Below are 19,935 nucleotides of genomic sequence, written 5' to 3' on the forward strand. Positions count from 1 at the left end.
ACAACCGGCAGGAGCCATAGGAGTTGTCTTAATTTATTGTATGACCTGCGTGTCAATAAAAATGCCATGTAATTACTTTACTTTATTGCTAACCGTTAGCCATAGTAGTCGAAGTAATAGTTGGCGAGACAACTTCATGAAGACACGATGATGGCGATCATGATGATGGAGATCATGGTGTCATGCCGGTAACGATGGTGTTCATGCCGCGCCAAAGATGGAGATCAAAGGCGCAAGATGATATTGGCCATATCATGTCACTTTATGATTTGCATGTGATGTTTGTCATGTTTACATCTTATTTTCTTAGAACGACGATAGCATAAATAAGATGATCCCTCACTAAAATTTCAAGAAAAGTGTTCCCCCTAACTGTGCACCGTTGCGAAGGTTCGTTGTTTCGAAGCACCAGGTGATGATCGGGTGTGATAGATTCTAACATTCACATACAACGGGTGTAAGCCAGATTTACATATGCAAAACACTTAGGTTGACTTGACGAGCCTAGCATGTATTGACATGGCCTCGGAACATGAGAGACCGAAAGGTCGAACATGAGTCGTATAGTAGATACAATCAACATGGAGATGTTCACCGTTGATGACTAGTCCGTCTCACGTGATGATCAAACACGGCCTAGTCGATTTAGATCATGTATCACTTGGATGACTAGAGGGATGTCTGTCTGAGTGGGTGTTCATTAAATAATTTGATTAGATGAACTTAATTATCATGAACTTAGTCTAAAATATCTTTACAATATGTCTTGTAGATCAAATGGCCCACGCTAATGTTGCCCTCAACTTCAACGCATTCCTAGAGAAAACCAAGCTGAAAGACGATGGTAGAAACTATACGGACTGGGTCCGTAACCTGAGGATCATCCTCATAACTGCCAAGAAGGCATATGTCCTTGAAGCACCTCTAGGTGAAGCACCCATTTCCCCAGCAACTCAAGACGTTATGAACGCCTGGTAGCCGCGTAGTGATGATTACTCCCTGGTTCAGTGCGGCATGCTTTACAGCTTAGAACCGGGGCTCCAAAAGCGTTTTGAGCAGCACAGAGCATATGAGTTGTTCCAAGAGCTGAAAATGGTTTTCCAAGCTCATGCCCGGGTCGAGAGATATGAAGTCCCCGACAAGTTCTACAATTGTAAGATGGAGGAAAACAGTTCTGTCAATGAGCATATACTCAAAATGTCTGGGTTGCACAACCGCTTGTCTCAGCTGGGAGTTAATCTTCCAGATGACTCGGTCATTGACAGGATCCTCCAGTCGCTTCCACCTAGCTACAAGAGCTTTGTGATGAACTACAATATGCAAGGGATGGAAAAGTCCATTCCTGAGTTATATTCAATGCTGAAATCAGCAGAGGTGGAAATCAAAAAGGAACATCAAGTGTTGATGGTGAATAAAACCACTAGTTTCAAGAAAGGCAAGGGTAAAAAGAACTTCAAGAAGGATGACAAGGGAGTTGCCGCGCCCGGTAAATCAGTTGCCGGGAAGAATCCAGAGAATGGACCCAAGCCCGAGACTCAGTGCTTTATTGTAAGGGAAATGGTCACTGGAAGCGGAACTGCCCCAAGTACTTAGCGGGTAAGAAGGCCGGTAACGCCAAAGGTACATGTGATATACATGTTATTGATGTGTACCTTACCAGCGGTCGTAGTAGCTCCTGGGTATTTGATACCGGTGCGGTTGCTCATATCTGTAACTCAAAACAGGAGCTGCGGAATAAGCGGAGACTGGCGAAGGACGAGGTGACAATGCGCGTCAGGAATGGTTCCAAGGTCGATGTGACCGCCGTCGGGATGCTCCCTCTACATATACTTACGGGGTTAGTTTTAAACCTCAATAATTGTTATTTAGTACCAGCTTTGAGCATGAACATTGTATCTGGATCTCGTTTAATGCGAGATGGCTACTCATTTAAATCCGAGAATAATGGTTGTTCCATTTATATGAGAGATATGTTTTATGGTCATGCCCCGCTGGTCAATGGTTTATTTTTGTTTAATCTCGAACATGATGTTACACATATTCATAGTGTGAATGCCAAAAGATGTAAGGTTGATAATGATAGTCCCACATACTTGTGGCACTGCCGCCTTGATCACATTGGTGTCAAACGCATGAAGAAACTCCATGCAGATGGACTTTTGGAGTCTCTTGATTATGAATCATTTGACACGTGCGAACCATGCCTCATGGGAAAAATGACCAAGACTCCGTTCTCCGGAACAATGGAGCGAGCAACCAACTTATTGGAAATCATACATACTGATGTGTGCGGTCCAATGAGCGTTGAGGTTCACGGTGGCTATCGTTATGTTCTCACCCTCACTGATGACTTGAGTAGATATGGGTATGTATACTTAATGAAACACAAGTCTGAGACCTTTGAAAAGTTCAAGGAATTTCAGAGTGCGGTAGAGCATCAACGTGACAGGAAAATAAAGTTCTTACGATCAGATCATGGGGGAGAATACTGAAGTCACGATTTTGGCACACACCTAAAGAAATGTGGAATTGTTTCACAACTCACGCCACCTGGAACACCTCAGCGAAATGGTGTGTCCGAACATCGTAATCGCACTCTATTGGATATGGTGCGATCTATGATGTCTCTTACCGATCTACCGCTATCATTTTGGGGTTATGCTTTAGAGACTGCCGCATTCACTTTAAATAGGCTCCGTAAAAATCCGTTGAGATGACACCGTATGAATTATGGTTTGGAAAGAAACCTAAGCTGTCGTTTCTGAAAGTTTGGGGATGCGATGCTTATGTCAAGAAACTTCAACCTGAAAAACTCGAACCCAAGTTGGAAAAATGCATCTTCATAGGATACCCTAAGGAAACTATCGGGTATACCTTCTACCTTAGATCCGAAGGCAAGATCTTTGTTGCCAAGAATGGATCCTTTCCAGAGAAAGAGTTTCCTTCAAAAGAAGTAAGTGGGAGGAAAGTAGAACTTGATGAGGTACTGCCTCTTGAACCGGAGAGTAGCGCAGCTCAGGAAGATGTTTCTGTGGTGCCTGCACCGACTAGAGAGGAAGATAATGATGCTGATCATGAGTCTTTGGATCAAGCTACTGAACTTCGTAGGTCCACGAGGACACGTTCCGCACCAGAGTGGTATGACAACCCTGTCCTGGAAATCATGTTGTTAGACAACGGTGAACCTTCGAACTATGAAGAAGCGATAGCGGGCCTGGACTCCAACAAATGGCTTGAAGCCATGAAATCTGAGATAGGATCCATGTATGAAAACAAAGTATGGACTTTGACAGACATTCCCGATGATCGGCAAGCCATAGAGAATAATTGGATCTTTAAGAAGAAGACTGGCGCGGATGGTAACATGACCATCTATAAGGCTCGGCTTATCGCTAAGGGTTATCGACAAGTTCAAGTGGTTGACTACGATGAGACCTTCTCACCCATAGCGAAGCTGAAGTCCGTCCGAATCATGTTAGCAATTGCCACATTCTATGATTATGAGATATGGCAAATGGACGTTAAAACGGCATTCCTTAATGGTTTCCTTAAGGAAGAATTGTATATGATGTAGCCGGAAGGTTTTGTCGATCCTAAGAATGCTGACAAGGTATGCAAGCTCCAGCGCTCAATCTATGGGCTGGTGCAAACATCTCCGAGTTGGAATATTCGCTTTGATGAGATGATCAAAGCGTTTGGGTTTACGCAGACTTATGGAGAAGCCTGTGTTTACAAGAAAGTGAGTGGGAGCTCTGTAACATTTCTCATATTATATGTGGGTGACATACTATTGATGGGAAATGATATATAATTTTTGGAAAGCATAAAGGCCTACTTGAATAAGTGTTTTTCAATGAAGGACCTTGGAGAAGCTGCTTACATATTAGGCATCAAGATCTATAGAGATAGATTGAGACGCCTCATTGGTGTTTCACAAAGCACATACCTTGACAAGATATTGAAGAAGTTCAATATGGATCAGTCCAAGAAGGGGTTCTTGCCTATATTGCAAGGTGTGAAATTGAGCACGGCTCAATGCCCGACCTCGACAGAAGATAGAGAAAAGATGAGTGTCATCCCCTATGCCTCAGCCATAGGGTATATTATGTATGACATGCTGTGTACTAGACCTGATGTGAACCTTGCCGTAAGTTTGGTAGGGAGGTACCAAAGTAATCCCGGCATGGAACACTGGACAGCGGTCAAGAATATCCTAAAGTACCTGAAAAGGACTAAGGATATGTTTCTCGTTTATGGAGGTGATGAAGAGCTCATTGTAAAGGGTTACGTCGATGCTAGCTTCGACACAGATCTGGATGACTCCAAGTCACAAACCGGATACGTGTACATTTTGAATGGTGGGGCAGTCAGCTGGTGCAGTTGCAAGCAAAGCGTCGTGGCAGGATCTACATGTGAAGCGGAGTACATAGAAGCCTCGGAGGAAGCACATGAAATAGTCTGGATGAAGGAGTTCATCACCGACCTAGGAGTTATTCCCAATGCGTCGGGCCCGATGACTCTCTTCTGTGACAACACTGGAGCAATTGCCCTTGCCAAGGAGCCCAGGTTTCACAATAAGACCAGGCATATCAAGCGCCGCTTCAACTCCGTTCGTGAATATATTCAGGATGGAGACATAGATATTTGTAAAGTGCATACGGATCTGAATGTCATAGATCTGTTGACTAAACCTCTTCCGCGAGCAAAACATGATCAACACCAGAACTCTATGGGTGTTCGATTCATCACAATGTAACTAGATTATTGACTCTAGTGCAAGTGGGAGACTGTTGGAAATATGCCCTAGAGGCAATAATAAAGTGGCTATTATTATATTTCCGTGTTCATGATAATTGACTATTGTTCATGCTATAATTGTATTAACCAGAAACCATAATACATGTGTGAATACATAGATCATAATATGTCCCTAGTAAGCCTCTAGTTGACTAGATCGTTGATCAATAGATGGTCATGGTTTCCTGGCCATGGACATTGGATGTCATTGATAATGGGATCACATCATTAGGAGAATGATGTGATGGACAAGACCCAATCCTAAGCGTAGCGCAAGATCATGTAGTTCGTTTTCTAATGCTTTTATAATGTCAAGTATCATTTCCTTAGACCATGAGATTGTGCAACTCCCGGATACTGTAGGAATGCTTTGGGTGTACCAAATGTCACAACGTAACTGGGTGGCTATAAAGGTGCACTACAGGTATCTCTGAAAGTATCTGCTGGGTTGGCACGAATCGAGACTGGGATTTGTCACTCCGTATGACGGAGAGGTATCTCTGGGCCCACTCGGTAATGCATCATCATAACGAGCTCAATGTGACTAAGGAGTTAGCCACGGGATCATGCGTTACGGAATGAGTAAAGAGACTTGCCGGTAACGAGATTGAACAAGGTATAGAGATATCAACGGTCAAATCTCGGGCAAGTAACATACCGATGGACAAAGGGAATTGTATACGGGATTGATTGAATCCCCAACATCGTGGTTCATTGATGAGATCATCGTGGAACATTGATAACCCACAAGTATAGGGGATCACAATAGTTTTCGAGGGTAGAGTATTCAACCCAAATTTATTGATTCGACACAAGGGGAGCCAAAGAATATTCTCAAGTATTAGCAGCTGAGTTGTCAATTCAACCACACCGGGAAACTTAATATCTGCAACAAAGTGTTTAGTAGCAAAGCAATATGATAGTAGTAATAACGGTGGCACAAGTAATATTTTTAGTTTTATAGCGATTGTAACAGTAGCAACGGAAAAGTAAATAAGCGAAGAACAATGTATGAAAAGCTCGTAGGCATTGGATCGATGATGGATAATTATGTCAGATGCGATTCCTCATGCAATAGTTATAACATAGGGTGACACAGAACTAGCTCTAGTTCATCAATGTAATGTAGGCATGTATTCCGAATATAGTCATACGTGCGTATGGAAAAGAACTTGCATGACATGTTTTGTCCTACCCTCCCGTGGCAGCGGGGTCCTATTGGAAACTAAGGGATATTAAGGCCTCCTTTTAATAGAGTACCGGACCAAAGCATTAACACATAGTGAATACATGAACTCCTCAAACTACGGTCATCACCGGTAAGTATCCCGATTATTGTCATTTCAGGGTTAACGGATCATAACACATAATAGGTGACTATAGACTTGCAAGATAGGATCAAGAACTCACATATATTCATGAAAACATAATAGGTTCAGATCTGAAATCATGGCACTCGGGCCCTGGTGACAAGAATTAATCATAGCAAAGTCATAGCAACATCAATCTCAGAACATAGTGGATACTAGGGATCAAACCCTAACAAAACTAACTCGATTACATGATAAATCTCATCCAACCCATCACCGTACAGCAAGCCTACGATGGAATTACTCACGCACGGCGGTGATCATCATGAAATTGGTGATGGAGGAAGGTTGATGATGACGATGGCGACGGATTCCCCTCTCCGGAGCCCCGAACGGACTCCAGATCAGCCCTCCCGAGAGAGATTAGGGCTTGGCGGCGGCTCCGTATCGTAAAACGCGATGAATCCTTCTCCCTGTTTTTTCTCTCCCCGAAAGTGAATATATGGAGTCAAGATGGATGTCGGTGGAGCGTCAGGGGGCCCACGAGGCAGGGGGCGCGCCCAGGGGGTAGGCGCGGCCCCACCCTTGTGGATAGGGTGTGGGGCCCCTGACGTGGATCTTTTCGCCAGTATTTTTTATATATTCCAAAAATAATCTTCGTTGATTTTCAGGTCATTCCGAGTACTTTTATTTCTGCACAAAAATAACACCATGTCAATTCTGCTGAAAACAGCGTCAGTCCGGGTTAGTTCCATTCAAATCATGCAAGTTAGAGTCCAAAACAAGGGCGAAAGTGTTTGGAAAAGTAGATACGACGGAGACGTATCAACTCCCCCAAGCTTAAACTTTTGCTTGTCCTCAAGCAATTCAGTTGATAAACTGAAAGTGATAAAGAAAAACTTTTACAAACTCTGTTTGCTCTTGTTATTGAAAATATGTAAAGCCAGCATTCAAGCTTTCAGCAAAGATTATGAACTAACCATATTCACAATAACATTTAGGTCTCATGTTTACTCATATCAATGGCATAATCAACTAGCGAGCAATAATAATAAATCTCGGATGACAACACTTTCTCAAAACAATCATAATATGATATAACAAGATGGTATCTCGCTAGCCCTTTCTGAGACCGCAAAACATAAATGCAAAGCACCTTTAAAGATAAGGACTGAGTAGACATTGTAATTCATGGTAAAAGAGATCCAGTCAAGTCATACTCAATGTAAACTAAAAGTAATACATGCAAATGACAACGGTGCTCTCTAACTAGTGCTTTTTAATAAGAGGGTGATGACTCAACATAAAAGTAAGTGGATAGGCCCTTCGCAGAGGGAAGCAGGGATTTGTAGAGGTGCCAGAGCTCGATTTTGAAATAGAGATGATAATATTTTGAGCGGTATACTTTCATTGTCAACATAACAACCGAGAGATCTCGATATCTTCCATGCTACACACATTATAGGCGGTTCCCAAGCAGAACGGTAAAGTTTATACTCCCCCACCACCAACAAGCATCAATCCATGGCTTGCCCGAAACAACGGGTGCCTCCAACTAACAACAATCCTGGGGGATTTTTGTTTGCAATTATTTTGATTTGATTTGAGCATGGGACTGGACATCCCGGTGACCAGCCATTTTCTCGTGAGTGAGGAGTGGAGTCCACTCCTCTTGAGAATAACCCGCCTAGCATGGAGGATACAGACAACCCTAGTTGATACATGAGCTATTCGAGCATACAAAACAAAATGTTTATTTGAAGGTTTAGAGTTTGGCACATACAAATTTACTTGGAACGACAGGTAGATACCGTATATAGGAAGGTATGGTGGACTCATATGGAATAACTTTGGGGTTTATGGAGTTGGATGCACAAGCAGTATTCCCGCTTAGTACAAGTGAAGGCTAGAAAAAGACTGGGAAGTGACCAGCTAGAGAGCGACAACAGTCATGAACATGCATTAAAATTAATCAACACTGAATGTAAACATGAGTAGGATATAATTCACCATGAACATAAATATCGTGGAGGCTATGTTCATTTTGTTTCAACTACATGCGTGAACATGTGCCAAGTCAAGCCACTTGAATCGTTCAAAGGAGGATACCACCCCATCATACCACATCACAACCATTTTAATAGCATGTTGGCAGGCAAGGTAAACCATTATAAACTCCTAGCTAATTAAGCATGGCATAAGCAACTATAATCTCAAATTGTCATTGAAAACATGTTTCATTCGTAATAGGCTGAATCAGGAATGATGGACTAATCATATTTAAAAAAACAAGAGAGGTCGAGTTCATACCAGCTTTTCTCATCTCAATCAGTTCATCATATATCGTCATTATTGCCTTTCACTTGCACGACCGAATAGTGTGGATAATAATAATAGTGCACTTGCATTGGACTAAGCTGGAATCTGCAAGCATTCAATTCAAGAGAGAAGACAAGGTAATATGGGCTCTTTGTTAGATCAACAATAATTCATAAGAGAGCCACTCAACATTTTCATTATGGTCTTATCCTCTCGACCCCCAAAGAAAAGGAAAGGAGCAAAACTATTTACACGGGAAAGCTCCCAACAAACAAAAGAAGAACGAGAAATCTTTTTGGGTTTTCTTTTTAATTACTACTACTACATGCATGGAAAGTAAACTAGCTAAAAGTTACAACTATTTTTTTGGTTTTTCTTAAGGTTATTCAAACACACAAGAAGAAAGCTTAAAAGGAAAATAAACTAGCATGGATGATACAATGAAAAAGTATGAGCACCGACAATTGGCATGAGTGTGTGAACATGAATGTAATGTCGGTGAGTGAGGGAGTCCTGGATTAAGGGGTCCTCGGACAGCCGGACTATATACTTTGGCCGGACTGTTGGACTATGAAGATACAAGATTGAAGACTTCGTCCCGTGTCCGTATGGGACTCTCCTTTGCGTGGAAGGCAAGCTTGGCGATTCGGATATGTAGATCTCCTCCCTTGTAACCGACTCTGTGTAACCCTACCCCCCTCCGGTGTCTATATAAACTAGAGGGTTTTAGTCTGTAGGAAAACAACAATCATACCATAGGCTAGCTTCTAGGGTTTAGCCTCTCTGATCTCGTGGTAGATCAACTCTTGTAATACTCAGATCATCAAGATCAGTCAAGCAGGAAGTAGGGTATTATCTCCATCGAGAGGGCCCGAACCTGTGTAAACATTGTGTCCCCCGCCTCTTGTTACCATCCGCCTTAGACGCACAGTTCGGGACCCCCTACCCGAGATCCGCTGGCTTTGACACCGACATTGGTGCTTTCATTGAGAGTTCCACTGTGTCGTCACCATAAGGCTTGATGGCTCCTTCAGTCGTCGGCAATGATGCGATCCAGGTTGAGGTTTTTCTCCCCGGACAGATCTTCATATCCGGCGGCTTCGCACTGCGGGCCAACTCGCTTGGCCATCTGGAGTAGATCGAAAGCTACGCCCCTGGCCATCAGATCAGGTTTGGAAGCTTGAACTACACCGCTGACATCCGTGGAGACTTGATCTTCGATGGATTCGAACCCATGTCAGGTGCGCCGCACAGTCACGATAAGCATGATTTAGCTCTGCCGTCAGACAGTGTTCGGGAGATCACACCTGTAACTACTCTGGCCCTCAATCCGGAACAGATCGTGCCATCCGAGGACGGGTGGATGGACCCCGCCATGGAGGCCACACACTCAGCGGTGATAGAGCCGAATACTGACTTCACCTCCTATGAGACTTGTGTTGTCGGACCTTTGGATTCGTCCCCGGCCACGGTCTCCAAACCACCTGCGTCCGTACCTATCAAATCAGATTGGGCGCCGATCACGGAGTTTTCCTCCGCGGATATCTTTCAGCACTCGCCCTTGGGCGATGTGCTGAATTCATTAAGGTCTCTCTCCTTGTCAGGAGGTCCCTGGCTAAACTACGTTCAGCTCGAGTGGGAAGTGGACGAAGAAGAAATTCGTTCCCCACCCACCACCCACTTAATAGCCACTGTCGACAACTTGACCGACATGCTTGATTTCAGCTCCAAAGACATCGACGGTATGGACGACGATGCGGGAGACGAACAGGAACCACCGCCCGCAGGGCGCTGGACTGCCACTTCATCACATGATATATACATGGTGGATACACCCAAAGAAAATGATGACGAGGAGCGGGAGGAAGCAGCGAAGGACAATTCCCTCGAGAAGCAACCAAAGTGACGGCGTAAGCGCCGCTCCAAATCCTGCCCTGGCAAAAAAACGATAACAGTGCAAGAAAGAGTAACACCCCGGTCGACCCCAAAGGAGACAATGACCACATGAACCCAGCGGTGGAGCAGGGTGAACCAGCGGATGGCGAACATAGTACGGAGCCGCTGTCCGGTCACGACGACCCCGAGGGTAAAACTCATCAACATGTCTCCGAAGACATGAATAGTCCGGACGGCGATGCACACATCATCCCGGAAAGACACTTGGAACAAGAGAACCTTCATAAAAGGCTCATTGAAACCATGCGGAGCCTGAAGAAGCAGAAGAAAAGGCTTAAGACCGCCCAGAATACACTCAACAGCAGATGGAATAAAGTGCTTGACACGGAAGAAAAGTACGGCGGTAATCGCCACACAAAAAGCTATCCAAAGCTCAAGTAGTTGCCTGAATTCGACGACGAGGCCTTAGAGCCCACTCAGCTGGAGAATAAAATGGCCGATCAACCAGACCAGCCACCCCGTGGTCGTGACAGGGCGGCTAACGATGACGTACAAAAGTCAGCACAAGACCTACATGAGGACCTACACATAAAAGCCGGGTTGACCAGGTCCATTTACGGACCTAGGAAGCGTGTTCCGTCACAGAATCATCACCGCCCAAATGACTATACTGACAGAATAATAGTTCGGGATCAAAACCGAACACTACAACCGTTAGACACACCCAAATACAGGGGTGCCGCGCACCCCCTATGCTTCACCGACGAGGCACTAGACCATGAATTCCCAGAAGGATTCAAACCCGTGAACATAGAGTCATACGACGGAACAACAGACCCTGGGGTCTGGATTGAGGAATTTATCCTTCACATCCACATGGCTCGTGGAGATGATCTCCACGCCATCAAATACTTGCCCTTAAAGTTGAAAGGACAAGCTAGGCACTGGTTGAAAAGCCTCCCAGAAAACTCAATTGGAAGTTGGGAAGAGCTCGAGGACGCTTTCAGGGCTAATTTTCAAGGGACCTATGTCCGACCTCTGGATGCAGACGATTTAAGTCACATGATTCAGCAATCCGGAGAGTCAGCCTGAAAGCTTTGGAACAGATTCCTCACTAAGAAGAATCAAATTGTCGATTTCCCGGACGCCAAAGCCTTAGCGGCTTTCAAACATAGTGTCAGAGACGAATGGCTTGCCAGACACCTCGGCCAGGAAAATCAAGGACAATGGCAACCCTAACAAGCCTTGTGACCCGCTTTTGCACGGGCGAGGATAGTTGGCTGGCCCGCAACGGCACCAGCGACCCAAGCACATCCGAAGTCAGGGATGGCAATGGAAAACCACGACGCAATAAAAGCAAGCGTCAAAGCAACGAAGTCAGCCCAGACAATACGGCGGTAAACGCCAGATTCAGGGGCTCTCGACCTGGTCAACCGAAAAATCCATTCAAAGGCAGCAGAGATGGACCGTCCAGCCTAAACAAGATTCCGGACAGATTATGTCAGATTCACGACACCTCCGATAAACCTGCAAATCACACGAACAGAGAATGCTGGGTCTTTAAGCAGGCCGGCAAGCTAAACACCGAACACAAGGGGAGGGAGACACCAAGTGAAGACGAGGATGAGCCTCACCAACAAAACACTGGGGGACAGAAAAAATTCCCACCAGAAGTCAAAACAGTGAACATGATTCATGTAACAAAGAGGAGGAGCACACGCGCACTCCGAGACATACGCGCCATAGAGCCCGTTACCCCCAAGTTCAACCCTTGGTCGGCCTGCCCAATCACTTTTGATCGCAGGGATCACCCGACTAGTATCCGGTACGGAGGATTGGCTGCCTTGGTACTAGACCCAATAATTGACGGATACCATCTCACCCGAGTCCTTATGGACGACGGTAGTAGTCTTAATCCGATATATCAAGACACAGTCCGCAAAATGGGGATAGACCCAACAAGAATCAGCCAAAGCAATACTACATTTAAAGGAGTAATACCAGGCCCAGAAGCCCGATGCACGGGCTCTATAGTACTAGAGGTTGTATTTGGTTCTCCCGGCAACTTCCGAAGCGAAGAATTAACCTTCGAGATCGCTCCATTCCGAAGCGGCTATAAAGCACTACTCGGAGAATAGCCTTCGCTCATTTTAATGCAATACCGCATTACACTTATCTTAAGCTTAAAATGCCCGGTCCACGTGGCATCATCATAGTTAGCGGAAACTCAGAGCGTTCCTTACATGCGGAGGAAAGTACGGCGGCTTTCGCAGCCGAACACTGAACGACCCCTCCAACCAGAATAAATGATCGATCGTCAAGACTGCGGACACGGCTAGACGAGTCCGGTGCACCCCTCGTTGTAACAGTTCAGACAAACCCGAGATTGGGTCGATGGATATACCCCCATAGGTGGCGCTAGGGGCTTCCCGCATGTAAAAAGGACTATAGTTGGGATTTGACCTTACTTAGATTGAATCTCAATAGTCTAATAAAAATAACCAATTTTCTGCATGTAGACTTTCATCCGGGTTTTTTCTCTCTTGTAGATGACAATCGTGCTACACCCTTCCAGGACACGGCACAACGGAGACATAGGCGCGGACGTGCAGCAGGGCCCTGCTCAAAGGTTTCTTTCTAGATTAAGACCCTGTTTAAACCTTTCTCACTGTCTCTTGTTGCTTCAAGCCCTCCGGATATTTAGCACAACCGAGAGGGATGCTGACGTTATTGGCATTTTCGCCACGTCAGATTGATGCACGTACCTGGAAATTCAGGGTTCATTATCAAGGGCTTTGCTCAGCCCGGTATATGTTGTAAAGTCCGAATACCTTAGGGAGTGTTCGGCGTCGCGAGTTTGGCCTTATATGCATCAGCTCCGAATCATGTCTTTGGTCAAATGTTGGGTTTGCCCGGCTCCCGTGTTTCACTATATTATGTTCCGCTCTATCAGCTAAGGTGGCACCGGGAGAACTACTGCGATTGTGCCCTGGTTCATCTGGATGAGCACCTTAGTAGAGAAAGCCGAAAACTGACTATCATGATAAAGCGCGAGACTGGTCAACCACTCAAGGACTCAGCGGAATCTTCGTGATTCCTCCGCATTAACGAAGGATCAGTTTCCTGGTCATGTATATACGCGCACAGTATTTGGATAAGCGCGGAAGTACCAGGGGCTATATAGTAGCCCCACTGTCAAACTCCTATGGCTAAGTGAAAGTGTTAAAGCAATATAGTCTGATTGCCTTGTTCGCCGCGCTATCACCTCCTTAATGGACCAAGACGTTGGATCAAGTGTGAATACGCGCTTTTCCGAACACCCCCGCATTATATGTGTGGGGGCTGAAGCCGGCGACTGCAAACTTTCAGGTTATATACATACATAAAACGGCCGCACAGGAGGCATCATAATACTTTCAGGCAAAAGTATAAACACAGCCTTTATAATCCAAATAGCATTGTTTTTACAATTGGGATACATGTCACTTGAACATGATACTCTTCAAGCACTAAGCCTCTATTAAACGAGCGCCTTCTAGGACTTCTTCTAAATAGTGCTCGACCGAGACCTGGCCTACGGCCGGACTCTAGGTTGCAATAGCGGTGGCATCCATCTCTGCCTAGTATGTCTTAACACGGGCAAGAGCCATCCGCGCACCCTCTATGCACGCCGACCTCTTTACGGCATCGATATGCTGCACAGCACCAAGGAATCGTTGCAGTAAACCAAATAACTATTCGGCTTTTCCTTCCGGCCAAAGATGATCCACGACAGACCTCATGGCAAGCCCGGACAACCTATGGAGCTCAGCCTACTCGTTCATTTGCTCATTTAACAGCAGGGGACGCGTCGGAGCACTGAACTGCGACCAGAACAATATCTCTACTTCGTGATCTTCTTGATCTTTGAAAAACTCATTCGCATCAGCAGCACTCATTGCCAAGTCCACATACGCGTCTGCAGCACTCCATAATCGATCCAGAGGGGCATACTTCGGATCTCCGAACTTCGTCCGCAACAAAAAGGGCTTCCCAGTCGTGATATCTCCGGCTTGACGGAGCTCCTCCTCTGCCGCTCTGATTTTTGAACGGGTTTCCTTGGCTGCCTCCACGGCTTTCTTCAGGTCAGCCGCTCTCGTTTGGATTTCCTTTCCAAGAAGCTTGTATCGGCCGGTGGCATCTTTCAGCTCATCCGCCATCTTGGATATTTTATCTTCGCTTTTGCAATGAGCAGCCTGTTCGGCTCTTAAGTCTTCTGCCGCCTTTAGGGCGGCCGCATCACTCCTCCTGGCTTGTTCCTTGGCTCGGGCAAGTTCCGCCTGAAGGGTCTCCACGGCGGTAGCTCCATCTGCAGTCACAACATATTATAGATACTAGCATCATGCTCCTCTTAATATTTGTTGACCACCGGAAAATACATACCATGTGCCTCGTCAAGCCGCTTGTTCACAAGCGCAATGTCGGCATCTGCCGCATCAAGTTGTCGGCTCAAACCGGCAAACTCAGCAGTCCGGCCAGCCACCGGACCGTCAGCCGTCTGCACATGAAAGCAGCGTGATTATTTGCCTAGGACTATGATCCTCTGTTTGCTGCCCCTAGACAGCAACCAGAGTCTCAGGGGCTACTATATGTATAGAGCACACCTAGCTTGTGTGGTATCGTCAAAAAAAATTATATATTACTTTGCGTACCTCAAAGCCTCTTAGCAGGCTCGTAAAAGCTTCATGTAGCCCACTTGTGGCGGATGAGATCCTCTCAACCACCGTACTCATTAAAGTACGATGCTCCTCTGAAATAGCCACTTTCTCCAAAAGGCTCATAAGTGCGTCCGGTTGCCCGCCGGACAATCCTGAACTCTTTTTGTTGCTCTCCGTAGGAGACGAATATTCCGGATTGTGGGTGGCCGAAGGGTTACCTTCTGGCCTTGGCGGATCAGGAGAAACCCTCTGTGATGACACCTCGGGGCCGTCCGTCCCAGGAGGCGGGGAGGCAGGGGGAGGCGTTTCGCTCTCCATCATCTCCGGAAGAAGATCCTCCGAAGACGAACTCTGCTGAGAAGGGCTATGAGCCGGAATGCAAATATATGTCTCAGTTTTTGTCCTCGGAGATAAAGCAGGATATATTTACCAAAAGTACTCTTGATTCACTTACAGCTCGGTGGAGGGCTGGCCCCCTTGCGGGCACTGTGCGGTAAGGACGCCCTCTGGGGTAGTGCCTCCTGACGAAGATTTCTTCCCTCGTTTGGAACCTTTCGTTTCCAAGTCGTAAAAGACAATCCTTTTCCTTCCTTGGGAGGAGGGGATTCTAGATTCTTCTCCCCGATTATCCTCCTTCGTGGAAGTACTAATTCCCCCGGTTTGGATGAGTAATGCATGGGGCTCGCTTTCGGCTTTTTCGTCTCTCCCTTTATCTTCCTCCGAGGGCACTTGATAAGGTGCGTACTCCAGCATCCTGGCTAGTACAAGATCCGGCGAGCATTCGGGAAGGGGAGCCGAACACCTGATCATCTTTTCCTTTCTTATCCACTCCTGGCCAAGAGCAATTTTTTCAGAATTATGTTATGGCAAATTAAAAGACAGCGTGTTCGGTCGAGGAAATACTTACCTAGGTATCTGGACGATTACAGTTGAGACCCGCATCCTCGGTGGTGTCCGGACACTTTATTCGTGCTCCGAAGAACAATCCATACATCTCTTCGAGCGTCATGCCGAAGAACTGCTGAATAGCTCGCGGTCCTTCCGGGTTGAACTCCCACATACGGAGAGATCGACGTTGGCATGGCAGGACCCGACGAACTAGCATAACTTGCATTACTTTGACGAGACCGACGTCCCTCTTGAGGAGATCTCGGATGCGACTTTGCAATGTCGGCACATCATTAACCGGCTCCAGTCTAGCCCCTTGTTGACCCATGACTCCAGTTGTGGTGGGGGGCCGAACGAAAGGCGGGGGGAGACACCCACTTAGTACTTCGGGGAGCTGTAATGTATAACCACTCCCGCTGCCATAAGTTGGATATCTCCGGGAAGGAACCCTTTGTCCATGGGGCATCAACGCCTTTGGTTATTGTGGCACCTCCGCATTCTGCGTATCGCCCATTGATCGGCTTCGGCTTCACATTGAAGGTCTTGAGCCATAAGCCGAAGTGTGGGGTGATGCGGAGGAAGGCCTCACATACAACAATAAATGACAAGATGTGAAGAATGGAATCCGGAGCTAGATCGTGGAAGTCGAGCCCATAATAGAACATGAGCCCTCTGACGAAGGGATCAAAGCTAAAGCCTAGCCCTCAGAGGAAGTGGGAAACAAATACGACACTCTCGTTGGGTTCGGGAATAGGGATGACCTGCCCTCGGGCAGGCAGCCTGTGCGAGATTTCGGCGGTCAGATACCTGGCCTCCCTTAGCTTCTTGATGTCCTCCTCTGTGACGGAGGAAGCCATCCACCGGCCCTGAAGGTTGGATCCGTACATGATTGAAGGTCCGAAGCGCTTCGCCTGAGCCTCGGGTGTTGGAACTCGGGGTGGGGGAAGGGAAGGATTGAGCGCGAGAAGAAAAGGACAGGCTTTGGCCCCTTTATAAATAGGGAGAATATCAAGCGTCCTCCGCGTGACTGTTTGGAACTTGCCTAAAATCGAGGAGTCTTACTACCGAGCACGATTGGGTTACCCACACCCGTATTGATGAGAATCCCGTGATAAGGGGACACGATCTCTGCTTCGACAAGAGGTGCCAATAAAACTGCCTCGCAACACGTGCTGTGGCGGGCAGTGAAAAATGGTTCGAATAATGACCAAGGCCATGGCGTGATGTCACATTATGAAAGGTTGTCAGTAGATTAGATTTGTGGAAATATTGTACTCTCTACGGTGGTATGTGGAATTTATTTTGCAGAGCCAGACACTATCCCTGTGTTCAAAATCCTCTATGGAGTATTCGGAGGAGGAACCCGCCTTGCAATGCCGAAGACAATCTGCACACCGGACTCGTCGTCATTGAAGCCTGGTTCAGGGGCTACTGAGGGAGTCCTGGATTAAGGGGTCCTCGGACAGCCGGACTATATAGTTTGGCTGGACTGTTGGACTATGAAGATACAAGATTGAAGACTTCATCCCGTGTCCGCATGGGACTCTCCTTTGCGTGGAAGGCAAGCTTGGCGATTCGGATATGTAGATCTCCTCCCTTGTAACCGACTCTGTGTAACCCTAGCCCTCTCCGGTGTCTATATAAACCAGAGGGTTTTAGTCCGTAGGACAACAACAATCATACCATAGGCTAGCTTCTAGGGTTTAGCCTCTTCGATCTCGTGGTAGATCAACTCTTGTAATACTCATATCATCAAGATCAATCAAGCAGGAAGTAGGGTATTACCTCCATCAAGAGGGCCCGAACCTGGGTAAACATTGTGTCCCCCGCCTCCTATTACCATCCGCCTTAGACGCACAGTTCGGGACCCCCTACCCGAGATCCGCCGGTTTTGACACCGACAGTGAGAGATACGTACTCCCCCAAGCTTAGGCTTTTGGCCTAAGTTGGTCTATGCCCATGGACCAAAACTGTAGCTGGGGTCGTACTGAGAAGGGTCCTCAGCTTGCCACTGGCTGGCAATCTCCTCCGGATTCTACTGGTAAACAGACTAACGGTGAGGATCAGATGGTGGCTCCGGCTCTGCAGCTGACATCTGGCTCCGGTAGGCATGAATGGCCTCCGGCAAAACAAGGTACATGCCTGAAAATATGTTGAACAAAGAGGGCGCAGGCAAGGTAATAAACTCACAGTATTTTTCGTTAAACATAAATTTATATTTGAGTATCTCATTCTTATCCTTAACAATAAACTCATGTGCTACCATACTCTTATAACCTATAACAATAGGGGGCAGCAACTTTTCCTCTCTCTCATAATGCCTGATAGGTATGTTAAAGTGTAAAGCAAGGCGCGAGGCAAAGATGCCTCCGAGGATGGGGCCCTTAGTACGGTTCAGATTTAACCGTTTAGCAACAATAGCACCTAAATTGAAAGTAGTATCATGAAACAAGGCATGGCGCAAAATAACAATATCAGGAGCACTAAGGTTTCCACAGTTCCCGCGACCAATTAAGCATCTACTAGCAAATATTGCGAAGTAACATAGAACAAGAAAATGTATGCTAGTGATTCTCGCATCGGAAACTTTCCTGGTTTCCCCTACAGCAATCATATCAATAAATCCCTCCACATCATTACGATGTGGTTCCTGTATGCTACCCTCAAAGGGTATCAAACAGACCCGGCAAAAATCATAAAGTGACATCTCCTTATGCTCATCATATAAATAAAATTCCACCGAAGGTGGTGATCTCCTAGCATGGAAATGAAAATTTTGCACAAAGATATTGGTGAGTAAGAGGTACTGTTCACGCTGGTCGTGGAGGAAGGGAGTGAGGCCTGCATTCTCAGCCAAATGATAAAAATCTTCATGAATCCCGGCTTCTCTCAAGAACTCATCACAAGGCCATTCACATGGCCGAACCTCCACAGTACGAGGGAGATTATACTTGGGCTTCTTGTTCTCTTCACTTTGCTTATCCTTCGAGCTTCGGCTCGATGAGTCCCTCAAAAATCTCTTCATCTTTTTCTGAAAATTTCTGAAATTTTTAGTAACTTAAAATAAAAGTGAACCAAACTCAACAAAATTGATAGCAACTACTCCTACAAATGCCTAGAGGCTATATCATGCATTAAAACTACTTTTGACCACACAAATTTGACATGCAAGCTCAAGAAAAGGGTCACCTAAGCAGCAAAAAATTGCAATAAATAAAGCACTAGATAAAAAACTAATTGGACCATTGGAGGAGTCACATACCAAAGAACAATCCCCCAAAGCATTTTTGTGAGAGGAGCTTTGAGCAAGGAGATCGAAAATGGCAGCAAGATGAGCAAGAACTCGGGTTTGAGCTGGCTAGTGATTTTTTCTGGAGAAAGACGAAATGTGTGTGTGTGTGTGTGTGAAAGGATAAGTGGAAGGGACCCATGTGGGGTCCACGAGGCAGGGGGCGCACACAGGGGGTGGGCGCACCCTCCACACTCGTGGGCACGTGGCTGCTCCCCCTGCTATGTTCTCAGTGCCTAAAATCCTCAAATATTCCAGAAAAAATTATATTTCATTTTCAGGGCATTTGGAGAACTTTTATTTTCAGGGTATTTTTTTATTGCATGGATAATTCAGAAAACAGATAGAAAATACTGTTTTTACTTTATTTAATATAAATAACAGAAAGTAAAAGGAGGGTACAGAGAGTTGTGTTTTCTAACTTAATCCATCTCATGCTCATCAAAAGGAATCCACTAACAAGGTTGATCAGGTCTTGTTAACAAACTCATTTCGAATAACATGAAACCGGAGAAATTTCAAATAACAGTAGGTTACCTCAACAGGGATATGCACATCCCCAACAATAAGAATATCATATTTCTTCTTGACAGTAGGAAGAGGAAATTCAAAACCTCCAATAGTAAGGCGTTGAATTTTTTCCAATAGAATTGATATTGTGGACTTGAGGTTGTTTCCTCGGAAAGTGTACCGTATGCTCATTACCATTAACATGAAAAGTGACATTGCCTTTGTTGCA

This window comes from Triticum urartu, chromosome 3A (assembly GCF_056163025.1).
Source record: "Triticum urartu cultivar PI428250 chromosome 3A, HENAU_Tu73, whole genome shotgun sequence".
In the NCBI taxonomy this organism is placed as follows: Eukaryota; Viridiplantae; Streptophyta; class Magnoliopsida; order Poales; family Poaceae; genus Triticum; species Triticum urartu.